Source organism: Jaculus jaculus, assembly GCF_020740685.1.
Source record: "Jaculus jaculus isolate mJacJac1 chromosome Y unlocalized genomic scaffold, mJacJac1.mat.Y.cur SUPER_Y_unloc_2, whole genome shotgun sequence".
Lineage (NCBI taxonomy): Eukaryota > Metazoa > Chordata > Mammalia > Rodentia > Dipodidae > Jaculus > Jaculus jaculus.
Genome location: NW_025423387.1, coordinates 867,548 through 886,057, shown reverse-complemented (window position 1 = coordinate 886,057; position 18,510 = coordinate 867,548). Strand labels below are relative to the sequence as shown.

Below are 18,510 nucleotides of genomic sequence, written 5' to 3'. Positions count from 1 at the left end.
ATGACACACTGAATCACCAAAAAGAAAGCAAAAATGAACCTTTTATGGTCAGTGCAGTGATTCATCCAGATACTTTGAGATGGTGATGGCATTTACACAGCAAAGTGCTACATTCTTTTGTGAACATCTTGCTGTCAGCATATTTTCAATATAGGATAATAATTTCGTATTTATCTCTCCATTTTCCAGCTGGAAAATATAGTTGATAGTGGGACTAAGGAGATTGGCCCAAAATATAAGTGCATTTGGTATAAAGCCTAATAACTAAGATGAGGATCCCACCAAACCAAATAAAGTCAGATTTTGTAGAGTGTATGTATAATCCCTGCATGATGACTTAAGACAGGAAGTAGAAGCAAGAATCCCTGGAACTCATGGGTTACTAGCTTCACTAAAGAGGCATAGCACAGTATAAAAAGAAAACCTCCTATAAAATCTAATGTAGAATAATGTGATGGCTTCACACTTGTAATCCCAGAAGTTGGAACCTGAGGCAAGAGGACAGGTATGTTTTCAAGAATAACCCTGGCTATAGAGCAAGACCCAATATGACAAAATAAAAAGAACAGACTGAAATGTAGCTGACATGGTAGGGTGCTTGCCTAGTATACATAAAGCCACCGCTGGGAACCCTGGCGTTCTATAAGTAAAGTGTAATTGGCCATGCTTCTATTCCCAACAATCGGGAGATAAAAAAAAAAAAAAAAAAGCACGATATTAATCTCAAGATTATCTTCAGCCTAGAATCCAGGACACACTGTTTCAAAAATAACAGAAATGAGCCTAGAAAAGATAAAAAACTTTTAGAAAAATTATGAAATCTTATTTTTAAGATAGACTTTTATTGTCAACTTCTACACTTACAGACAAGAAATCATACTCATACTATTTCTCACCCCACCTCCACTTTTTTTTTCTTAACTCTGCTCTCTGACATGCCACCTGCCATTCTCCATTAGTCTCTTTTGACTTAATGTCATTAACTTTTGCTCTTGCTGTGACAGTCTTGTGTAGTTATTGCTACACACAGCAAAGCATTGGATATGGAAGCCAAATTCTGTCTGGAGGGTTGCATATAAAGAGTGGTACTCTTCCTTTGGCTCTTACATTCATCCTGCCACCTCTTTCCAAACTGACCATGAGCCTTGGAGGGTGTCTGGTGTTTCAATGCTGGACTCTCTTCCATCCTTTTTCTCTCAGGGGTGTATTGCCTTTTGGGTCATCCCGATAATGGTCGCATTCTGAAAAGAGAAGTTTCTGTAACCAGAGTGAGAGTAGCATTAATGTGTGAGTATGAACATTAAGTGTATGCTTTTAGGTTATTTGGTTAGAGTAATATATGCTTTTATCCAGATAACACCCGGATTTATCCTATGTTGGAGGTAATACAAGTACCAGCATGTATTCCCTCCCACATAGTGGGTTTTCAGTGCAGTTGTAGAGCAGATGGTTTTCACCAGAGCAGACATGTTGTTACTGCACTCATTCATTCACTTTGGCTATCCGTCCAATCGGAATGCTTCCAGTGTCCACTGTTTTCACCACTGATGACTTCCCTTTCCCATCAGGCTGCATATACTACATTCTTTTCCAGCTTTCAGTTGGCTGGCCATAAAGGGAGAAGATTTTCTGTTCAACACCTGCTTGACTTCATTTTGACTCTGCCTGTCAGGCATGTGAAGTCTTCACCAATAGGGTCTTACCATCAATTTCGCATTAAAAACTCAAGGGCCTTAGCAATAGCCTATAATGTTTTGGAGGCAACAGCGACCTCCCTGAGCAACAACTCACTGAGAGGCATCCCATGCATTGCACTGAAAATTTTGTAGAAACAAACTATGGTTTCTGACTGTGACGTTATTCAAAACAGCCAATTTTTAAATGTATTCAGAATATATTGGGTTTTGATTAAATCCCCTCCCTCACTTATAGCCTTTTTCTACCTTTTGGGCTTCTACTGATTTTTCTTTCTAGGTCACTCACAAGTCTATACATTTGTAGCTAGGATCCACATATAATATAGAACATAAAGCATTTGGCTTTTTTGCCTGGGTTACCTCACTTAGTATAATCCTTTGCAGGCCCATCCATTTCCCTGCAAATTTCACTTTTCTTTACCACTAAGTAAAACTCCATTTTGTAGATGTGCCACATCTTTATTATTCATTCATCTGTGTGTGTATATCTGGGCTGGTTCCATTTCTTAGCTATTTTGAATAGAGCAGAAATAAACATAGTTATTCAAGTATCTCTAAGGGAATGAGAAGAGTCAGAAGGGTTATATACCTAGGATTGCTATAGCTTGACCATATGAGAAATCTATTTTTAGCTGTCTCAAGAACCTCCTCCAATCTGATTTTCACAATGTCTGTACCAGAATAAATTCCCACCAACCCTACAGAAGATGCTCTTTTACTGCATCCGCACTAACATTTGTTGTCTTTTTTTTTTTTTTTTATGATAGCCATTCTGATGGGAGACAGATGGATTCTCAAGGTGGTTTTAATTTGCATTTTCCTAAAGGCTAAGCATGTAGCACACTTTTTAAGTATTTCTATGCCATCTGCATTTCTACTAATGAGGACTCTATTTAGTTCCATAGCCCATTTTTAATTAGGCTGTTTAATTCCATATTCTTCTGTTTTTGAGCTCTTTGTACATTCTGGATATTATTCCAGTGTCAGATATGTACTTGGAAAAGATTTTCTGCCATTCTGTTGGATTTCTGTTTGCTGTATCCAGGGTGTCCTTTGCTGTACAAATGCTTTTTAATTTCTTGAGATCCCATTAGTTGGTTAGTTGTTTTATTTTTGGATCAAATGGGAATATATTCAGACAGTCAGTATGCAACTATGTTGAAGAGTTTCCCCTACTTTTTCCTCTAGCAGTTTCAGAGTTTCAGGACAGACATTTAGGTCTATGTTACTATGATTTTGTAATGTGCCATATTTTTTTGCTTAAAATTGTTTGGCTGTTTGAGAGTTTTTGTGCTTCCAAATGTCTTTTAGATTTTTGTTTTTATTTTCCTATTTCTGTGAAGAATGCCATTGGAATTTTAATGGGAACTGCATTAAAATGTGTATATTTCTTTTGGTATTTTTAACATTTCCCAATGTTGATTCTTCCATTTCAAGATCATGGGATATATTTTTATTTTCTTGTATCTTATTTTTTTTTTTTGTATTTTCTTCTTTCCTAAAAGTGTTTATCATCTCTAACAGTTTGCTTGTATAGTTCTGTAGTTTTATTTATTTATTTTATTATTTTTATTTTTTGTTATGTCTTTGTCTGGTTTGGTATTAGGCTGACACTGGCTTCATAGAAGGAGTTGAATAGTATACTTCCTTTTCTACATTATGGAAATATTTGAAAAGTAGTTTATTAGTTCTTCATGATTGTCTGGTAAAATTCACCTGTGGATCCATCTGGGCTTTTTGTTTTTATTGGGAATCATATAATGGCTTGCATGTCTGTACTTGTTATTGGTCTATTTAAATGGTTTATCTCATCTTGGTTTAATTTTGGTAAGTCTTATGCATCAAGGAAATCATTTCTTTCAGATTCTCAAACACACACACACACACACACACACACACACACATATACACATACATACATCAGTACACACGCGCACGCGCGTGCATGTATTTTTAAACAATGTCCCTATACTTGAATATCTTTGGATTCTGTTGGACTATTGCATCTTTCATCTCTAATTTCATTAAGACTTGTCTCTTCTGTCTTTAATGTGGTCAAATTCTGACTTACCAATCTTCTTTATCGTTCAAAGAACCAACTCTTTGTTTCTTTCATCTTTTTGGAATATATTTCATAAGTTCCACTCTAAACTTTATTATTTCTTCCCATCTACTGATCATTGCTTATCTTCTTCTTCATTTTAAAAGGCCTGAACATGAAGCATCAAGTTGTTATTTGTGAACTTCTTAGTTTCTTAATATAGACACTTAGAGCTATAAATTTCCCTCTTAGGACTGACTTCGATTTGGAGCTAATGCCATTGTGATCAGATAAAGTACAAGGGATTTTTTTTTTCCAATTTTCCTGTAAGTGTGAAGACTTTTTATGTGTCCTAATATATGTTCTATTTTAGGGCATGTTCCATGTGCTGCTGATAAAAATGCAGTTTTGGATCATTTCCATGGAATGCTCTTAAGGTATATGTTAGGTTCCTTTTTTCCATGACATCATTTAATTCAGATGATTCTCTGTTATTTTTTCCAGGATGACATGTCAAGTGATGACAGTGGGGTATTGATTTCTCCCACTACAATTTTGTTTGACATTATCTATGACCTTAAGTCTAATGGTGTTTGTTTGATCAAAGTGAGAACCCCCATTTTAAGTGCATGTATGTTTAGGATTGTGGAGTTTTCTTTAATCCATATGAGATGACTTATTTGTTTTAATCCTTCCTGATTAATGTTGGTTTTAAACCTATCCTGTCAGATATTAATACAGCAACCTCTGTTTGTTTCCTAGCCCCATTTTCTTGAAATAACATTTTCCATCCTTTCACCCTAATGTGCTGGCCATTGTTTATTGGGAGATGAGTTTCCTGGAGGCAACAAATGGCAAGACCCTGCCTTTTAATCCACTCTGCAAGTGTTTGTCTTTTATTTGGTACATTGAGGTCATTGATATTTGTAGTTATTATTGAAAGGTATGAATTTATTCTTGTCATTTTTCTGTTGTGAATTATGTCCTATTTTCCCTTTACACAATTGTTTTAGCTGTTCTTTGAATGTAGCTTACTTTATTCTATTTCCTCTGTGTGTTTTGTATTCTGTTAATAATCATAAAGAATTCCTTCAAGTGTTTTCTGTAGAGCTGGTTTAGATGCCATCCATTTTTTTAGCTGCTGTTTGTTCTGGAATGTCCTTATTTCTCCGTCAATTTGGAAAGATAGCTTTGCATGATAAAGTAAACTTGGTTAACAGTTCTTTTCTTTCAGAGGTTGGAATACATAATTCTAATCCCTTCTGGCTTATAAAGTGTGTGTTCAGTAATCTGCAGTTATTGTGATGGCCTTTCCTTTGTGGTAATTTGTTTTTTGTTTGTTTGTTTTGTTATCTCCCTAACTGCTTCCAATAAATTTCCTTTGGATTCTGTGTTAGTAGTTTAATTACAACATGACAAGGAGAGATTCTTTCCAGGTTTTTTCAGTTCAGTGTACTAAAAGCTTCTTGTGTCTGCATTGGAGTTCCTTTCCCAATTTGGGGAAAATTTTCTTCTATGGCCTATTTTTTTTGTTGTTGTTGAAAACACCTATTAAGCCTCTGTATTGAAATTCTTCTCCTTCTGTTATACCCTTATTTATTATGTGTAACCATTCCAAAGATTCCACATGTCTTGAATTTCCCATTTGTAACTTGCTATTATCATGCCTTACTCTTTGTTGAACTATATTAGATTTGTCACCTCATCTTCTAGATTAGATATTCTGTTCTCTCCTTCATCCATTCTACTGGTGAGACTTTCTACAGTGGTTTCTTGTTGTTGCTGCTGTTATTTGTTTGTTTTCCACTGAATGTATTCTTCACAGCTACTTCCTTACTATTGTCTTGAAATGACCTCTTAATGTCATGAACCTGGTTTCCTGTGTTCTCTTTCAGAACTTTGTTTCTTCTTTAATTCTTTCACTTCCCTCTTTGATTCTCTTCAATTCTTCTGATAGACTGGGTGGAATAATTTAATGGCAAATTCTAAGCTTCAACTGCGTACCATACACAGTCAATAAAAACCAGCCCAGCAGAAGTATTCAATCATGGTGACTATGAGAAAAAACTCTTATAAAGCCAAATTCCCTAAGGTGCATGTTGCTATTCACCCTGAGTCTTGTTACATAGAAGGTAGTGATTTATTTTATGAATTGTGTTCCAACCAAATATTTTGGGAAATGAACCATGAACTTAAAATGCCCCAAAGTATATGGTCTTGGCCTCCTATATGTTGCTCACAGTCTGCAAAATACCACCTCCCTCGTATACATGAAAGCAACCAAACTTCAGTTAAACAACACAAACACACTACCACACACTCCCACACACACTGACACCCCCCCTCCACACACACACTCCTGAAATCAGTAGTGTGTTTTTTTGGGAAGAGAATAATGTTGAATGGAAATGGGGTAGGAGCAATTGAGGGTAATGTTTGACTCAATTCGATGAAAATCTACTATATAATTGAATGAAATAGTCAAAACCAATGAGAAAAAAAATGACCTTCACAAATAAAAACTTCCAAATTATAATGTGAAGCATGATAAAAGTTAAGATAAGTAACACAAAGTAACTTGTAGCAGAATATAGTGGGCCAGTTGTGAAGTGGAGGCAGGTGAATCACTTCAAGGTGATCCTTGGCATTGAAAGTGACATATGTCAGAGCTGGTAATGAGAACTACCAGAAAGCTTTATGGTTCAGTGATTGGTAATTTAGGTAAACTATAATCTCCTTTTCCACAAAACATACCACTTATATAGTTGCCAGGAACCAACGCCAGGGCCATGAGCATGCTGTACAAACACACTACAACAGAGTTAAGTCCACTTCCTTACACAAGTATATTTTGTAACCTGAGAACTGTGGTGTATGAACATCTTGCATACTAGTCTTAAGTCCAAAGGGTATATACTATTGTACTGTCTGTACTCAACTCCATTCCACTAATACCCCTCCTCAGTGGGGTTACCAGTCTTCACTGTAGGATCATGAATGTACCAGCCTACCCCCCTCCCTCCCTCCCTCCCTCCCTCCCTCCCTCCTTCCCTCCCTCCCTCTCTCTCTGTGTCTCTCTGCCTCTCTCTCTCTCTCTGTCCCTCTTTGTGCGTGTTTGTGTGTGTATGTCTCTTCTTACACAATGGCTATTACATCCTTTCAACTCCTCTTCTAGAGTGAAAGTTCCCTGAGTCTCAGAAGGTACCTGGTTAGTCGCTTTAGGGTGTGCACTTAGCAGACTGCTTTACTGGCTTCAAATATTTTGTTGTTGTTGTTGTTTTGTGTTTCAAGCTAGAATCATGCTCTAACCCAGGTAGACCTCGAATTTATGATATAGCCTGGAACTCACAGTGATCATCCTGCCTTGGACACCTGAGTGCAGTGATCAAGGGGCAGAGAGATAGAGAACGGGCACGTTATTATAGGCACTGCAAATTAGTACCAGAATAATTTGCCCCAGTACATCTGGCATATGTGGACAATAGGCAAGTAAACATGGGTCCTTAACTCTTTGCAGTCAAGTGCTTGAACTAACTGCTAAGCTTTTTCTCCAGCACTGATTTTGATGACCTCTAAGTCTCTTCAATATCTACCACCATCTCCCTGGAAGAGATTGTCAGGATAGCAGTGAGTATAGCACTCATATTCATGAACACCATGGAGACCTTTTTCTCCCAAGCACTTCAGTGAGACATTTGAACTTTTCACAACAAACAGCAAACAAGTTAGAAATCACACTACATGTAAACCATTTATATGTTTAAAATCAGCAAGTAACTGTCTTTCCTGCTGAAGGCAGAAATACCCAGAGCAAGCACTAGGTGAGGAAAAAGCATGCTTCAATCAAACAGCTCTGAAATGCATCAAAATATAGCCATAATAACTTAGTAACTTGTTGAGTTGAAGACACACAAGTTCATTAAAAAAGTCCTTAGTAATTCCCCTCAAACATTTCCACTTCTAAAATCATTATTTGTGTTTTTGAAGCCTTTCATCATCTATTCTTATTTTATACTTTTGGAATGAAATCTAGACATACCAATAGTTAATTCAGGTACATTTGCCTGCATCAGTGACAAGCTTTTAGTCTATTTTAAGGGTTATTGCAACAACCTGTTTTTAACCTAGCATTAGGGTGTGATAGTATTTAACATTAATTAGAGGATGCAAGCCAAGCCACAGCAATAATACACTTTAAAATTTTGGATACGAAATATAACGCAATAAGCTTTTCTTTCAGGTTCTTAAAAAAATAATTACAGAAATGGCCGGCCACTTTTGTCTTTCTGATCTAACACTGCTAGGTGCAGGATGCTGATGTCTGACACAACATTTAACCTGTCCAAAAGTTCTTAGAGGTTCTAGTTTATTTTCGAACTCTACGACATTTAAAAATTAATTCCAAAAAGCTAAAGAGATTTCTTAACTGTTATGGTACTTGTGTGTTAAGGTTAAGGACAGAGGATGGATTCACCAGCACTGAAGTCAGTCAGACGCTCAAGGTGGCATATGTATCTGGAATTTGTTTGCCCTAGTGAGAGGTTCTTATGGGCCCATCCATAGTCAATCTACATACCTTCCTCTTTATCTCTGCCAAATACATAAAATGTTAAAAATATTTTAGATAATTTATCTTAAAAATTTGTAAATTACAGCATGCATGCTAATTGGTAATCGTTCACTTAAGTCAGCATGCTTCCCAGCATTCAGATTAAGACCCTACAAGAGCCAGGGGCATTGACACACCCCAGGAGTCCCATTAATCAGGACATTAGAAACAGGATAATTGTCAAGCCATCGATGCCAGACTAGCCTACATAGATTCAGGCCTCTTCAACTGTAGAGTGAGATGCATCTCATGAAACACAACCGAAAGCACAACTGGGCTGGATGAAGAGATGTCTAAGTAGTTAAAAGTGCGAGCTTGCAAAGGCTGAAGAGCTGCCTTTAATTCCCCAGTGCCCTAAGGTAGAAAGCCAAAAATGCAAAGGGGAAGATGTGTCTGGAATTTAGCTGCAGAGACAAGAGGCACTGTTGCACCAACGGATTACTAACTAAAAAACTAGCTAACTGAATAACTACTAACGCTTTTTCTTTCTATCAGGTAAAAATATAAATACAAACATCACATAAAACACAGCTAGGTCCTTCTCCATGCAAAGTAAAGTAGTCAACCTAACACACCTGCTAAAAACTCAGTGAAGAAATAGTTGTGGTTGGGAGATGAGCTGAAGCTCTTCTTGTAGTAGGAGAATGGGTCTTAGTGAGGTCTGCCCATTAGAATCATCTGGGGCATCCCATACAAGGCCATGTGTCCTTCCCAACCCAGTTAATCAGAAAGAACCAACATTATTTTCCTAAAATTACTTAGATAATTGTAAAGCAAAGCCAGCCTAGAACCACTGACCTATGCCCTATTTTTATTGTCCCTGGCTATTCCTTGACCTGGATGGCATACATGAATCTTGCAGGAGAAAGAAGCTGCTAAGTGCTTTTCAATAAATAAATTTAAAAAAAAATGCAAAGGACCGTAGATTCAGTGCATACTTAGCACTTTAAAAGTATTTGTAGATAGAGGTATGTTTTTTGTTAGTCCATTCACAGTATGTGAAATACTTTAAAAAGATTTTATAAGATCCTAACTTCTGAATTTATTTCAACACCATTCATGCAGAATTATTGGGGTCAGCATGATTTATTCAAAATATGATGACCCTTTTGACTTTAATTTGCAGTAATCTCTTGCCATTTTGTTGCTGTTGGCATGACACATGAGGATCCCTTATTCAAATACCTGCAGATTGAACTTTCTGTGAAAGAAGGAGCTAATCAAGGGAATGAGGAAATGAGTGGTGAGATATATGTAAGACAGAATCCAAAATCAAAGTTATCTCTAGTGTGTAAATCCTTGGCAGGATTCTGCACTAATAAAGCTCTTCCACTATGCACCAGTGGGCAAGCCCACTGAGAAATAAAACCCCAAGCTGTGCTGGAGAGAGGGCTTAGGAGTCAAGATGCTTTCCTTCAAAGCCTAAAGATCTATATTCGACTCATCAGATCCCATACTAAGCTGCACATACAGATGAAGCATGAGCAAGTTTACACATTTCATGTAGATGGCAAAAGTGTCTGAAGTTTGATTGCAGTAGCTGAGAACCTGGTGTTTCAATTCTCCCTGTACTGCCCCCCCCCCCCCCCGCTCTCTTATTTACTTATTTGACAAATCTCCAAACTGTCGTTCAGTGGCAAATGGAAAATACAACTGAACAACACACCTTTTATTTGGTGTAGAAGGGCAGGGAACAAGGTAGTGTCTCGGTCTTGCTCACACTGACCTGGAATTCTCTCTGTAGTCTGAGTCACCTTAAACTGATGGAGATTCTCCTACATCTGCTTTACAAGTGCTGGTATTAAAGATATACACCACCATGCCTGGCCCTGTTTTTTCTATCTTTTAAATGCTTTTTCATTCCCTTCCAACATAGAGAACTTTGGCATTATGTGAGCTCCCTTTTGAACTTTGTTCTTTTTTTTCAGGCTTTTGACAACGAGTTCAATAATATTTTAGTAGGGGCAAACAATTATAGTCAGGACATAACACAGGGGTCTACCTAGGAACTCATTGACATTGCTCTATGGTTTTTGCTGTTTTTTTTTTTTTCCAACAAATGTGCATAAAGACAGGGCAATGACATTAAGAAAACACAAAACAAGAAGCATGAGCACAAAAAAATGAGCCTGCCTGACATTATACCATGTTTCTTGTACAACCTGTGTGCTTTACCTCTATACTCTGCCCTGTAACTAAAAATGTAATGTCAACATTTCAGTGCAGTAAAGTCTGCTTAGGAAGGAAAAGGGAATAAATCAATTCATGGGTATCACCATATTTTGTAGACAAAGGAAATAAAAAAGAAACATTGTGTATGTAAGGCAAAGTTCCACTAGGTTTGGAAAACAGGCTTTGAAATAAATCCACTGTGTGTCCCTCAAATTGCCATTTGGCATATAACAGCTTGCCAATTCCAGAGATCACTTGATCGGTATGACACTGTTTTCCTGTGATATGGGACTTCAATCCTAAAAGTGTAACAGTACCCAGGACAGGAGCATCCGAGTGAAATGCCCCTTGGTTCTGGTCAGTCCACCCTGAAGGCAGAAGGGAACCCGGATATCTGTCCAGTGCCTAGACTTCCTGAATAATCACATACAAAACAGACAAAACACCACTTTGTGCTGGTACTTGAAAATTGCATGATGAGATGGAGCCATATATTTGGATGTGGATGAATGAGACAGCTTGTTGAGCATGAAAGCAACAGTCAGCACCCACCTTTAAGTTTTCATTCCTTGTGTGATTGTTGTCCTCTAATGGAGGAAATTGTGGTAAACAGAGTAAACACAGAGCCCTATAACGTTTGGTTAAAATTTTTAAAAGGAGAAATTCAGGTGATTGTGAGAAAGGGTAATTTGTGATTCTGTATTGGATCCTATTATTGAAGACCATAAACACTACCATGCTGGCAACAGAGGCAAAGACAGGCAGCCACAATCACTAAAGGGAGTGTGAGCATAGCTACTTCCCTTAGCATCTTCAGGCCAAGCCCTAACTCTTTGCTTATGAACCAGTGTTTTAGAATACCAGTGAAAACAGCCTGTCTTTAAGACTTTTTCATAGAAAATATTAACACAACAATGCAACCTTAAACATTTAAAAATATATAAATCCAAAAAGAAAAGTGCTCATGCAGTATAGTTTCAATTACTTTTCTAGAAAGTTAAAAAAAAAAAAAAAGAAAAAAGTTTATTTTTATTCTCGTAAAATCCTGTCATCTTGATGTGACACAAGGTCAGAAATACAGGCATAATCATGTCTCAGTTGTGTTACCCAACAGAATACTCATATATGTAAAGAAGACACATACCTTTTCTGAGACCCTGTTAGGCCTGATTTTAGTACCATTTTCATGTCCTCAGATAGCAAAGGTCTCCCTGGAGACTCAACACACCATGCCCATATGGTTAGACTGTATAGACCTACACAGAGTCACCTCATGGCATTTCCCCTCATAAGACTCACATTTCCTGACACATATCACAGCTGTCCTACAACATGCCATGTAGTATCTCACACTGCCCCTCATAGAGTGGAGACCTGTCCTGTAGTGCACAATTTCCTAACTTGTGGTATTCACATATCCACAGACTCAACACATTTGTGCTGATGCACTTCCAATCTAGATCTCTAATATCAATCACATGGTCTAAATCATTGAAGGCTTTTGCTCAGACACAGCCTCGCAGAGTATAATCTTCACATATCCTGAGACAGGTCTTTTCTAAGCAACCTTGGGAACTGTCCAGTAATGTAACTTACATGTGCTCTGAAATGGTAGAGGCCTGTCCTGACCACCTCATTCTGTGGCAAACTGGTCTGCTATGTGATGAATAACACATACCCTGACCCAGCAAAAATTCTACAACATTTATTACTATTACTGTGAAATGTCTCATGGAACAGCTCATGGCAGGGCCTAAAGTGCCAAACACAACTTCTCATAAATTTCCTGACAATTGTGCCAATGAGCTGTGACACACAGACCTCTCTAGAAATACTCAATGCATGGACTCTTGACTCTGGCCTTACATCTTTCTCTTACCTGGCCTGGCAATGCTTCTACCTTTTCTTGACTGGCCTATTACCTCACCTTGCCTTTTCTTGCCTCTTGCACCTTACCCAACCTAGCCTATTTCCTGTCCTTGCCTCTTGCCTGGACTTCCCCTCTTGCCGATCCTGACCTCTTGCATTGCCTCACCTCTTGCCTTTCATGGCTTCTTTCTTCACCTTCTTTCTTGCCTTACATCTTCTCTTGGCTCATGGCATCTCTTTACTTGCCTTCCTTCTTGTTGCTTGCTTGGCCTCTGGCCTCTGGTTTGGCCTCCTGTGTCTTGCTTGGCATTTTTTTTTCTTTCCTGACTTCTTTTTTTTTTTTTTTTTTGTCTCACCTCTTATCTTAACTGCCTCTTGTCTAGTCTTGCCTTGCCTTGCCTTGCCTCTTCTTTTGCTTGCCTGATATTTTGTCTTGCCTGGCTATGTGCCTCGCACATTACCTGTTGCCTTAGATTACCTTCCCCCGTGAATTTCCTTTCATGAGTTACCTTGCCTCTTGTCCATCCTCTAGGTATACCCTGCCTCTTGCCTTTCCTTAGATGTTGCTCTGCCTTATCTTGCCTCTTACTCACCTAGGCTTCTGTTTGTCTTGCCTCTTCATAGACATGCCTGTTTCCTTTCCATAAAAAGACTCTTGCCTGGCCTTGTCTTGCCTCTTATTTTACCTGGCCTCTTACCACTTGATTGGCCTCTTTCGTGCATGGCCTCTTCCCTTGCCTGGTCTCTTACCTTGCTTCACCTTACATCTTGTTTTCCCTTGCCTTGCCTCCATCAAATTTTTCTTTGCCTTTTCTTTCCTGCATGCTACCTCTTTCCTGCTTCTTATCTCTCTGCTGGTATGGTCTCTTTCCATGTTTTGCCTCTCACCTTCCCTTGCCTTTTGTCCTATTCCTTTGGCCTTGCCTTCCCTTTTGTCTTGCTTTGCCTCTCTTCTCTGGATGCCTCCCTGTTGCCTTTCTTTGCCTTTTGCCTTTTCTGGCCTCTTGCTTGCTGTGCTGGTTTTATTCGGGTGTCCTCCATACACTTAGGTTTCTGGATGTTAAATTCCCATCTGATGGAGATTTGAGAACAGCTTCTAGAGTCTGTGCATCATTGAGGGTAGAATTATGATTATTATAGTCATTTTCCTCATGCAAGTGTTTGGCACTCTGTCTCCTTGTCTTGTTGTCCAACTTATGTGGTGTAGGAAGTATTCTCCAAACTCTGATCATGCCATCAGTTTCCCCTGACATCTTGGAGCTTCTCCTCAAGTCTGTAAGCCAAAATAAACCTCTTTTCTTCCAACCAGATGCTCTTGGTTCAGTTATTTCTACCAGCTCTGGGAACCTTACTACTGCAACAGTAAAGTTGTAATGACCAGAGGGATAGCTGTTTCACACTTGAGTGTGTGGCTTTGGCCTTTTGGAGCTGACTTGCAAGAGGGATTTGGGAGTATATGAGACCTTAGATCAAGAGATGCCTTGCTGTTCTGAAAGGACAGCTTGACATAATATTATGCTAAGAGTTGAAAGACAGTAACTTAGTAATTACTACAGACATTGAGTTTTGGTGAGTTAGGGTGAGAAAGAGCTTTGCTTGGACTGGGCTAGCACTTTGTGTGAGAAGCTTGTTGTTAGTCCCATGTCTGGAGAAGGTGTTCAGGGTTGCTTTGCATAGAAAAGAACTGGGTTGAGCAGAAGGATATGGCATAGAAAGAAAATATATATATCTTTGGGTGTACTGCTACCCACTGAGCTACAATTGAGAGATTACAACCTTTGAGAATGTGCAAGCTGATGTGCACTGGGACAACAGAAAGCATGTAGAGTCTTTTTAAGAGGCCTGAGTGCTCAAAGAGTGTCCTTTTCTTCAACATCTGCTTTATTCTACCCGTGGATTAACAAAGTGGCATCCTGACCAGTATTGTGGATTATAGTAGATGCAAAAAAGAGGGTAATTGAGTTTGCAACATAGTCTTTTGTTTTGGAAATGGCCATGGGCAGTGTGAAGCAGATTTTTGCATGCCTACATTTAGACCTGATTGGTCTATGAGATGAAACATGGATTGCAGTGGAGAACCAGCCAAGATGTCAAGACCATGAGATGGGTGCTAAGGAATGCTGATGGCCCTGGATGAAGTTTGCCAAGCTTGTGAGTAGCCTAGCTGGAGGCACCGAATTGGAACTCCAGGGATTTGTTACTGATTAGAATTATTAGACATGGACAATTTTCACAGGCTACAGTTGTTGGACCTGTAGTTACAGAGTTTGATGTACACCTTATTTTAATCTGGTATTTGTTAAATGTTTCTTCACTATGCCCAGTGAGATCTTTTGCACTATGAGTGTTTATTCTGGGCTGTTATAGGGTTTTGGAGATTTTTTTGGTATTATGGCTAAGGTCAAAGATCTTGGACTATGTGGATGTTTGAACATCATTGGGATTTATAAAATCTATGGATAATTTTAAAGTTGGACTGGATGCATTGTGTTTTACATCATGAATGGATATCACTGTATGATTCTGACTAGGGCCAGAATGTGGTGGCTTGATCCATGTGTTCCCCATACACTTTCTTGTTCTGAGTGCTAAGTTAGTAGAGAGTGGAGATTTGATAATTAATGTATTTTGGATGGCACGTATTCTTGTTTGATGGCTTATGGGTGTTATAGCTAGTTTCCCCATAGCAATATTTGGCATACTATCCTGTTCCTAATGTCCACTTTATGTTGGCCAAGGGATGATCGTCAGCCTCTTCTCATGCAATCACTTTCTCTGCCATCTTGTATCCTCCTCTCAAGCCTATCAGGCAAAATAACATCTCCCCGCCACACACAATTTGCTCTTAGTTGTGTGATATCTACCAGTAATAAGATCCTGGCTGGAGAACCTGGTCTGTTACCTCTTTCCTGGCCAATTTTATTCCTTGCTGCTTGCCTTGGCTTTCCCTTGGTCTTTCCTTAGCACTTAACTTGTGTCTTCCCTGGCTTCTGGACTTGCCTCGCCTCTTCCTTTGCCTTGCCCGGCCTTGCCTGTGCTTATTCGTGCCTTGCCTGTCATTTGCTATGACTGTTCACTTGCCTTATTTAGCCTCAACCTTGTATGGCAACTTGCCTTCTTGGCCTCATTCTCAAGAAAGCTTATGTGTACCTGTGGATACTTGCAAATCTGGAAATATCAAGAATTTTGGATAAAAGGTATTCAGCATTTATAATAAATATTATTTAATAATCCTTGGATTGCTTACATGTCTCTGTTATTTTTATTTATTTATTTTTTGATGGGTCTTTCTCTAGCACAGGCTTACCTCTAGCTCACTAGGTACTCCCAGCCTACCCTCAAACTGCTGGAAATCCTCCTACTTGCACCTCCAAATGCTGCCATTGAGAGCATGCAGCACCACACCTGACTTGTTAACCTTTTGCCACATTACTTGTCGCTCACATTTCCCCAAACAATTTTATTTCAATGAAAACATTATAACATTTTCTTTCCAAAAAGATACATTTGCCCTTAATATCTGCTAAGGGCAAACATATTTTCAGAGTATTCAAGCTCCTTTAAACACTTATAAATCGCTCCAACCCCAAAATATTTTTCATGTATTTTAAATTCATATGCATTTAGAGAATAAAAGAGAGAAGTGAAATACATAGATGCGGGTGGGGATGCATGTAAGGGCTCACCAATTCTTACAGCTGCTGCAAAGGGTTTATCTAGGAACTCATTGACATTGGTCTATGGTTTTTGCTGTTTTTTTCCCTAACATATATATATATATATATATAAAACACATGCATACATGCATACACATGCATGTACAATATCTCATACAATACAGATACACATATATGGCAATCTTTATTATTCATATGTATGTATGTAAATACATACTTATATGTGTGTAGCATATATATATTGAGAGAGAGAGAGAGAGAGAGACAGAGTATGGGGGGTGTTGTTGTTGCCAGGGAAACATTCAGACTTCCTTTGTTTGTTCAAGAATATTATATTATTTCCCAAGGTCTGAAAGATGACTTACCAATAAAACAATGTACAGAATTCTGGCATTATGTGAGATCCCTTTGAGCTTTCATTTTGTGATCTGACACCCAGTTCAATAATATTTTAATAGGGGAATACTATTATAACAGGACATTACACAGGCATCTATCTAGGAACTCACTGACATTGATCTATGGTTCTTGCTGGTTGTTACTATAAACGTGCTACAATTTATCCCTAAATTATATAAATATATATAAATTATATATATATATATATATATATATATATATATATATATACATACATATATATGTATTATAAATTCAGGTATATACATTCATAAATACATATGCATATGAAGTATCTCACACAACACACTTACACACATATATGGCAATCTTTATCGTTCATATATATATATGGAGAGAGATGGGGAGACTGTTGTGCCCAGGAAAATATTCAGACTTCCTTTGTTTGGTCAAAAATATTATATTATTTCCCAAGGTCTGAACGATGACTTGCCAATAAAAGTTATTTGCTTACAAGGCTTGTCCACACCATAACTGCCTTGTGTAACCCCACATTACATACCCATATTTTCCAAAAGTTAGAGTTCCCTTCAGAGGGTGATGGGCAGGGATGATACCAACAATGAGGCCAACATCACTCTATGAAATGTGTACATAATTAATAAAAAATATTGGCAAGTTATAAGTTGGCAAGCCCCCACCACAAAAAAAAATGTTACTGTACTTTGCATACTGGGTTCTGTTGCAGGCCTTGCTCTGATTTTTCAGATTCTCATAACAGTAAATTGTGGTAGTGAAAAGGACATTCAATCTGATGGTTTCTGCACCTGGTGTCTGGCTCTTCGGTCCTCTGTTGTTCTCTAAACTCTCTGTTCACAGTCTTGGCACAATATATATATCTATATATAATATATAATGACCATGCCAGTCATTTTTGCTTACCTTTCAGTGTTCTCTTCTCCAACCTCTCCTTTTCCACAACACCTTTCCACCTGTTATGTCCCTTCAAGACACTGCCAGAATGACTAGTCTTGTGCTTTCATTTTTCCTTGTTTTCTGGATTACAGTATTGGTCACAAAAAAAGAAGAAGAAAAAAAGGGTCTCTCAAGATGTTACCTGCATGTAGAACACAAAAATTTGTTTTTGTTTTTGTTGTTTCATAATTTTTGGTTTGTTTCCTTTGTTTTGTTTTCTTGTATATCTTTTTTTCAATAATAGCCCTGGACACTGCCATATCAAATCTGGCAACTGAAGTTAAAATTTCAATAAATACTAGTTTGTACTATGACTACCATAGACACTCTTAGACTTCCAAAATGCCTCCTCATTGTTAACCAGTAACTTGGGTTATCCTCTACCCCAGAGGAAAACTGACAATATGCTTAAGAGTAGTTAGCTATTTATTTCAACAATCTATATGCTTATTTTCCTTTGCCACCCTGTGCCCTCTTTTATGCTTCCATAATCCCATGTTTTACTGCCCTCATAATAATCTTCTACCTTTGTTTCTCTGAGTCATTTAAACTACTGTGTTCTAGTGGAGGAAGAGTCTAAATCACCATTTCCTGTACTGTCCAGAGTTTAATATCATTACTACATTATGAACATGTACAGCATAATGACTCCTGATTCGCTCCTTTTTGTAAAAAAATGAAAAAAAAATATGACAGAGGTTTCAGCTCATTCTATTAATAACAACTAATGGGGAGAAAGAGTTATTTTGTCTATGGTTTCAAATAACCAAATAACATCATACCTGGAAACGAAGGCAGAATGGCTGAGTTATGGGGATTGGGACCTGTGTGGTTATCTATACACATTATAATTGAAGAAGAGAGCAGGAGTAGGGCCAAGTGTAGACCTTCAAGGGCCCACCCTTGTTTACCTATTTCTCTCAGCCTGGCCTCATTGGTTAAAAACTCCATTATCTCAGGGGCAGGGCAACCAGCCATGGAGAAAGCACTTCAAACATGATACCTGGAGGGAAATTTCATATTCAAACCATAAAAGAGAACTCTCCATTCCTTATTTAATTTATTCATATACATTTTATAGTTTTTGAAATTACACTGTGGAATTCTGTA

The 18,510-nt window shown here is 38.1% G+C and overlaps 1 protein-coding gene across 1 annotated transcript in view; it reads left to right on the top strand.

Moving 5' to 3' along the window:
• The window catches only part of LOC101611007 (spartin), a 565,832-nt gene that overhangs the window by 212,891 nt on the left and 334,431 nt on the right, over positions 1-18,510 (top strand).